This window comes from Meleagris gallopavo, chromosome 1, assembly GCF_000146605.3.
Source record: "Meleagris gallopavo isolate NT-WF06-2002-E0010 breed Aviagen turkey brand Nicholas breeding stock chromosome 1, Turkey_5.1, whole genome shotgun sequence".
Taxonomy (NCBI): domain Eukaryota; kingdom Metazoa; phylum Chordata; class Aves; order Galliformes; family Phasianidae; genus Meleagris; species Meleagris gallopavo.
The window spans coordinates 86,202,280-86,210,441 of record NC_015011.2 but is presented as its reverse complement, the minus strand read 5'-3'; the positions used below and the strand labels follow the sequence as shown (position 1 = coordinate 86,210,441).

Below are 8,162 nucleotides of genomic sequence, written 5' to 3'. Positions count from 1 at the left end.
TATTCTTGATTGATATCATACCTGATAGCAAAAATCTGTCCATAAGCCTCCAGTACCAGGCTCTGCTCTCTAGAGAGCTTTGAAATATTTCTAAGCCTGCTGTTTTTTAAGCTTCCAATTACAACCAACAGCAAAAAGGCTTTTGGAAGCAAAATACCACTCTTCACCCCAGCAAGGGTATTAAAAGCAGATCTCCCTTTTGTGGGTCTCAAGAACATCCAAGAGCATGCTGGGAAAAAAAAAAATACAATCTCCAGAAGATTGATGAGCCATGAAACATTTTTATTTTTTTTCCAGGTAATTGGTCAACCTTGATCACTGAGGTTAAGAGAAAAAACAAAGTAAAACAACAATAAACACCAAAACTCACATCACATTATCTCCAACACAGACATTTTGGATTGTGGATGAAGTGCCCAGGGTGACAGGAGTGTAAGAAGGCAGAATACAAGAGTATTGCAAAGGCTGAACTGATCTTTTATGTTAATTCCTATGCTCAATTTATGGTCTGAAGTAACAAATAAGAGCTGCTTGCAGAAATAGCAAGCCTCATCTCTTCTCTTACAGCAACACTCTGCTGGTTGCCATCTATTTATTTATTATACTAGCTAGCACCTTACAAATGCATTAGTTGGATTCAGGCAAAAACCACCAGGCAGAGCTATTAAAATAAATACAAAATCAACGCGCAGACACAGCAAAAAGCATGTTCAAACTCAACTTTCTTATGGAATGTGTAGAGCAATAAAAGAAAACCAAATTGCTTTCTGGAGAGGACTGGTGTAGAGGAGTTTTATGTCTGCATCCCAGCCTGATCTCTTGCTTTCCAGGAAAAGGAGACAAGTCTGTGTTCTCCATTGGTGCTGGAAACATAAGCACTCTTACAGGGATTGCCTGCAGCAAAACAAGATGAAAGCTGCATCAAGATTGATTCAAGCTATTTTGTCTGTTCAACTGTTACGACTTCTTCCCATTTCTTGAGCCATTTGGATGGTTTCATCCATCCCTTTTTTGGAAAGACAAACCTCCTTTTTTTCCAGCCACTGCAATCTACTAAATTTCTCCCCGAGGAAAAACTCATCTTCAGACATTTAGGGCTTACAATGATGAGTTCCATCTTTGGATCACAGACAAAACAATCCCAAAGTCTAACAAACAAGCAGAAACAACAGCTCTGAGGTCAAAGCACATCCAATAAACAAGGGAAACTAAAGCTCCAGAAAGAGTGACTCACTCCAAGTAAGTTGACTTCTCTACTGAAAAGTCTATCGCCAGGTGATGCTGGACTGTTTCTAATATTGATTTGTGCAGGATATTTTGATCTTACCCCATTACTCAGTGGAACAAAGGGCTACTTTTGTACCGGAGGCTGCAGAGCAGGAGACCTCTATTTGGATGTGGGATTTAAAGCAATGCTGTGCTACAAATCATGATGCAATTAAAGTAATCCATCATAAGTGACCATCAAGATTTTACTGCAGAAGACTATGAAATAAAAATAGAAGTACTTGCATGCGGAGATTAGAGAATTGCTGTGCCAGGACACACAGATTTTGAATAGTAGTGTGTTTTAATCAATATAAAGCAAATAATAATAATTTAAAAAAAAAAAACAACAAAATGTAGTAAAAATACAGACTGTGTAAGCAAAGACCTGAATACAGTCTAAAAGAAATGAAAACAATTGATCCTAAAAACATCCCCTCCAAAAAATATTCAGTGATGAAACAAAGCATGGGACAGTAAAGTAATAAAAAAGGAACAATTACAACAGTATTTGTCTGAAATTATTGGCTAAGAAGGATCAACCAGGAGAACATAATCCTGCCAATGAAATTTATACAGCATGTATACTCCAAGAGACTAAATGGCAAACTTGGGCTATTTGGATCACCTTCATATACTGATACAGATAGGGTGACAGAACTGAGTCCTTTGCAATTGTTCAGCATATTACTATAATGTAAATTGCAGCAATGTTGAAGCCTCTTAGAATCATAGAATGGTTTAAGTTGGAGGGACTTTTAAGATCACCTAGTTCCAACCCCCCTGCTACAGGCAGGCACATCCTCCTCTAGATCAGGTTGCTCAAAGCTCTGTCCGGCCTGGTATAACAGGATTTCCTTTCAGATGCTGTGAAAAGGAGGCACTGCTCCATTTTAGAATGCCTCCATCATAACAGAACCATTCACTGCAAACACGGAGATGAAAGCCTGTTGGGTCACAGTTGGTATAAGTGGAAGGAAAGTAGGAAAATAAACTGCAGGCTAATTTTAATGGGAAACAGACAGCTGGAGATACTTTTCACTACTAGTAATGTTAGCAGACATTCAGCAAGATCTGTCTTCCACTTCCTATACAGCCAATTCCAAGGGGATTACTGAAAAACTATCAGTGACTGAGTATGCCTAGATATGCTGGCTGGTTAAAAATAACCAAGAACCAAGCCAGTGAAGCTTTATTTCTACTGCAATTTGCCATTAATAAAATAAGAAGAGAGGGAGTAGGTATGAACAGAAAATGAAAGTAATATGAAAGAAGAAAAATATGTAAAATCAGGAGTAAACCAAACCTAATAGGAAAATTACCCAACAGAGCAGAAATCTTCCTGTATTTCATCAACCAAGTTTCAAGAAGTATTTTGAAACTACAAGTAGGAACTTCTCCAACCACAGAGTTTCGAGGACAAAGTACCACTATTATGATACCAGATCTGTCTTTTATTACATATATCTCATTATTTTGATTAACCTTATATTGATCCACATGAAGAAAATCTTATGTTTATTGGTGACCTAGCTGTCAAGCTCTTTCTTCTGACCTTTTTGATCATGGAAACGTACAACTGTCTGTCACCTCCAGTACTTCCTTATCCTGTAGCTTTCACACAGCCTACAGAAAAATTTATCTAAAATGCATAAAACAGTTGCCAATAGCTACCAAGCTTCTATTAATAATTTTATGCCTTCTATTTCCAGTGAAAGTTAGGACTAAATGGAGGGAGTTACTGATGCTAAGTAAGTTTCTTTTGATCACATTGAATATTACAAACTGCACAGAACTCTTTCAAACCAATCTGTCATATCACAGTAGGCACAAGTTTTATTTCTCTCCAACGAGTAAGTACTCACTGTACTTGGAGCCATCTGCCTTACATTCCTTGTAGAAGCAATTCCCCCATTCTGTCTTTGAAAACAGTTAGGGGAATTCATGCCAGGACTGGGTTGACTTTGTCCTCTGGGCTTGAGACAAGTGTGGCTCTGTGCAGTCTCATACTATGCTAATGATTTGTACAGGAAAAGTGGTCTAGTGTGGAAAATCGGTGGATATCAGTGGGAAGAAATGGTTAAGTAAGAATGGCAGAGAGCATGAGGTTTAGGAGAGAAGTAGTGAGTAATTTAGGAAATAACACTAAGCTGGGGAGGAGTGCAGCCATGTGAACTGGAAAAAAAAGAGGGCAAGTTTTTTATTTGTGACCACGAGAGAAGACCAGGTCACAGGCAGAGGGGATACAAACTGGAGAAGGAGCACTGGGAAGACAGAGCAAAGCTCTAGACTGCAAAGGAAGAGAGAAGAACATCATATTACTCCTTTCTCATAGGCTCTGAGAGGCAATTACAGGTACTTGGTATTCCAATCAGTATTAGAGCAACTCTAGTTCAGTGTGTCTGAGACTACTACCTTCTGATCTTGATTTAGTATAATGTTTCTAAAACAGAAAGCAGATGTCTTCTAGCTTAATTCTCTGATAAAAGCAGAACCTTTAAAATGATGCCACAAATGATGCTGTTGTTTCTAAGCACTTACCTAAATAGGGCTTCTCATTATTTGGAAAAAAATAGCATTTGTGGACTCTTCTCACCTTTCAATGATAGAGCATATTCTGTAGTCAAGCTTCTCATTGTTATGGTTTCATTATTTCTGCAGACATAGGACACAACATTGACGAGTAGGCTATGAAGCATCGTAAACAATTACAGGTACACTAACACTGATGAAAACGAGAAATAGAACATGTTTCCTGAAACAGAAGCTGTTCTTGTAGAATGGTTTACTTGCTAGCACACAAAATTCACTGATGTACAGTTTTTTTCACTCACTAGAGCAAATCAGCAGAGATTTATTGGTCTGATGAATGAAATGAAAATTGTGCAGAGTATCAAAAGACAAAGGAAAAGCTTTTCCTTCCAAAAATGCCTCAACATTTTTATATCAAAAACAGATGTTCACATCAATGTAGTTATTTCCCCAATTCAGCCATTTCTGGATCATGTATTATGTGTTTGGTTTACTGAAACGCAAAGCACACATGCATCATCATACATGAAGCATATATCGTACATGAAGCATATATATGTGTGTCTAAAATGAAGAGCTTCAGGTCAGAGAGAGGTAACATCTCAATCTGTAGTCTGTATAACTGATGCAACTCACCCAGTTGCAGATACTTATATACAATAACCAGCTATAAAGATCCACAAAGTAAGATTTCATAACCTGCATTGCAAATTCTTATATTAAAATGTTAATTTCTTTAGTGATGGGTAGTTCTAACAGATAGAGTGTTTCCATCTACACATTTATGCTCATGCATTTTAAAAGCAGGAGATGTGTATATATCTTTTATTATTGATTGCTTTCATTGTCTTTTGACTTCTTAGCTTCTGTTTACAAATTTTCTGAAAAGAAGTTCTAGTAGTAAAACCTTATTCTAATTTAGCAAATGGATTATCCGTTATCACACTTGAGTACAGTAGACCAAATACCAAACTAACAGCCTGTAAGTAACTCTTCCACAAAACTAATAATCATTTTTCCTAATTTGCTTTTTCCAGGTTAGCTCGGAATATGGTAGAAAATCACATGAAGACAAATCTTGATACAGGGAATATCTGTGTATACTCACGCTCTCTTCAGTTCCTGCTAGAGACACTGTGTTACAATCTGTATTCAGAGGCTTCTGTGGGCAGTTAGAAAAACTGAAGGCTTGAAGAAAAGTGACAAATTTTAAGAGGCCACACACTATTTACCATGGTTCTCATTATGAAATATAGTCAAATCAGGAAGGGTCAGGAATGATTCACTATAAACTGTTGGATTACCTTGATGTAGAACTAGTGAGTAAAGACAAGAAGAAGATGTTAAACAGTAAAGAAGTAAACCAAGCTCTATGTCTACACAAATTATCAGAAAAATGGTCTGTCTCTTATGAAGCATCTGTTTTCAGGAGCATGTGAAATAAGCTGCAGAACTTAAGTGTATTCATCATACTGTTATTAAACTTCATTACCTATCTAAAATCAATTATTCAAATTGCCAGGAGGTGTGTGAGGAGGGGAAAAGGTTAATTCTTTCTGTGAACTCACTTAAAAGGCTTCCTATATTTAGAACCAACCATTTAGCTGACTACTTTCATCATCAAACCTGAAATATCAGAGACCTACAGAAGATGCCAGGGGAATTTCTATTAGATCACATACACCGTAAAGCTTGAAAATACGAACTTCAGAGATCTGAAAGTCCTCCAAGGAACCAATACTCAAATAAACTGCTGAGTCCTCAGCCCTTACAGCACACATCTTCTTCTGTTAAATGTACCATTTGGTAATGCATAACCATGAAGCCTGCTTCTCTGACATTGAGGTTCTTCTCATCTCCTGTATTTTCTGAGCTAGACTTCCCACTTTCACCATGCATGAGTTTCACCCCTCACATGAAAGCACGTTACTAGTGCTTAACACTGCTGTGTTTTGCTGCAGCTCCACAGTGGATTAGAAACCACCTACCCACTCTTATTTATGAGTTCCAAAACCCTTCAAGTTTTCTGTTCTCTGACACGTAAGTGCTGCACTGCATCATAAAATAGCATGAGATTATCTTATAAAAACACAAAATCTGTAGAAGTCTTGTGCTATGCCATAAAAGCCTAAGACACGGTACTATTTGAAGTGTATGCAAAGTACTCATTTGCACATCTCTCCTAAAACAGTGGCCTGTTTTCAGGAGAGTATTTGCTTATGGTCTTTGCTTATGATCTGTGACACTTAGGACAGATTACTTGAATGAAAACAGGGTAGGGGGGGTAGCGTAAATCAGGTAAACTGAAGAAAAATAAAGTTCCAAGGAATAAGCAGGAGATTTAAGTTTGAAACTTGTCCACTCTTGCTAAGCTCTGGATAATCAACAAACTATGGCAATGTGACAGCATTTCATACAACAGATCTGGACTATGGTTAACAGCTGTAAAAAGACAAGGATGTTTAACCAAAATCTGAAACAAGCAGAACTGAACATGGGAGAAGCATGCTCTAAAACAAAAGGCAGTACAGGCAGTTTTGCAGATAAAGATTTCTTAAACATGACAAAGGGATGGATTTGGGGGTGTTGATTGATGAAAGACTCAACGTGAGCCAGCAATGTGGACTTGCAGCCCAGAAGGAGAATTGTATACTGCGTTGCATCAAGTGTGACTAGCAGGTTGAGGGAGGTGATTCTGCCCTCTAATCTGCTCTAGTGAGACCCCATCTGGAGTACTGCATCCAGAACTGGGGCCCCCAGTACAAGAAGAACATGGAACTGTTGGAGCAGGTGCGGAGGAGAGCCACAAAGATGATCAGAGGGCTGGAGCACCTCCCCTACGAAGACAGGCTGAGAGAGCTGGAGCTCTTTAGCCTTGAGAAGACTCCAGGGAGACCTTATAGTGTACCTGGAGGGGACTTACAGGAAAGCTGGGGAGGGACTTTTTATAAGGGCATGTAACGACAGTACAAGGGAAAATATCTTTAAACTGGAAGAGGATAGATTTAGATTAGACATTAGGAGAAAATTCTTTACTGTGAGGGTGGTGAGACAGATTACTGAGCAAAGTTGTGAATGTCCCCTCCCTGGAGGCATTCAAGGCCAGGCTGGATGTGGCTTTGAGCAACTTGGTCTAGTGGGAGGTGTCTCTGCCTATACCAGTGGGTTGGAACTAGGTGATCTTAAAGGTCCCTTCCAATTCTAAATATTTTATAGTTCTATGAAGTCCTCTTCCTCCTTCCTTGCTTATCCTGCAGCTCAAAGCATTTTCCTAGCTCTCGCAGTAGATTAATAATCTACTCCCTCTTCTCAACCCTAATGCCTGGACTTGAAATTATCCTGCTGTTTTTTTTTGTTTTGTTTTGTCCTTGCAAAATAAATCTCCTTTCTGTATCATCTTTTCCACTCGCTTGACATAAACAAAACATTTTAAATGTAAACTACAAATCCAATATCCATGAAAATGTTGCTACTTCAAGTGCTGGCAAACGGCCTAGTGTTGTGCAGGAAGTCGGATCATATTACCTTCTGGCCTTTGCATATAACAAAAACACTTGGCTCTTTCCTACTCATCCCCATAATTAGGAGGCAGAGCATCAATCACCAACTTACATGTATAGAAAGCTCGGTGCTAAACCTGCTGAATTCCTGTCTGTGCTCACCACTCAGAGAAGCGGAGGAGAAAACATGATTTTAAGCCGCATCAAAACAATAACTTTATGAAATCACACTTTGCTTTGAGATCCAAAACCTATTTTGTATACTGACAGAGTATAAAATCCTGGAGGGCTTTCCTTTCCTTCAGTAAAATAATAGCCCTACCTTTAAGAGGAAAAGGAAATCTTATATTAGGCTGGTAGTTGTCATGGTATGAAAAATTAGCTTGTCTAACTGAAATCTGATTCAAATGGCTTCAATTCTGGGAATACGATATGTTGCATTCTTAACTATAGATACAACAGAGTTTTTCTGCACAAATTTATCTAAAGTCTGTGATTATTTCAGTGCAGAAGTGAGTGAAGATGAAGCTGATTACACTGCTCAGCTAGCTCCACGTTAACATGAGTCTACTGCCTGCATTTCATGTATGTGTGTAGTATTTCAAAATATACAAGGGCTGCTCCAAAAGTAACGCCTCTATTTTATTATGTTGGTTCACAACGTCAGAGGCAGATGTCTGTGGTATGGCAGTAGAGGTTGAACCTTCCCACCAATATTCCCTTACGCCTTGTTGCTGTGCAATAGATGGCAGCAGAGGGGCAGTCTGACAGAATGTCTTCTGACATGAAAGTGCAGATGAAGCAAAGACATGTCATTGAATGTTTCCATGCAGAAAAAGATGGTACCCCATGACATTCATGAAC

The 8,162-nt window shown here is 38.6% G+C and overlaps 1 long non-coding RNA gene across 1 annotated transcript; it reads right to left on the bottom strand.

Moving 5' to 3' along the window:
- Positions 1-261: 261 nt before the first annotated feature.
- LOC116217331 lies at positions 262-6,543 on the bottom strand. Its single transcript, XR_004161755.1, has 2 exons — positions 3,863-6,543; positions 262-894 (listed from the first exon to the last, which is right to left on the bottom strand). It is a non-coding gene; the product is annotated as an uncharacterized LOC116217331 (long non-coding RNA).
- Between the last annotated feature and the right edge of the window lie 1,619 nt (positions 6,544-8,162).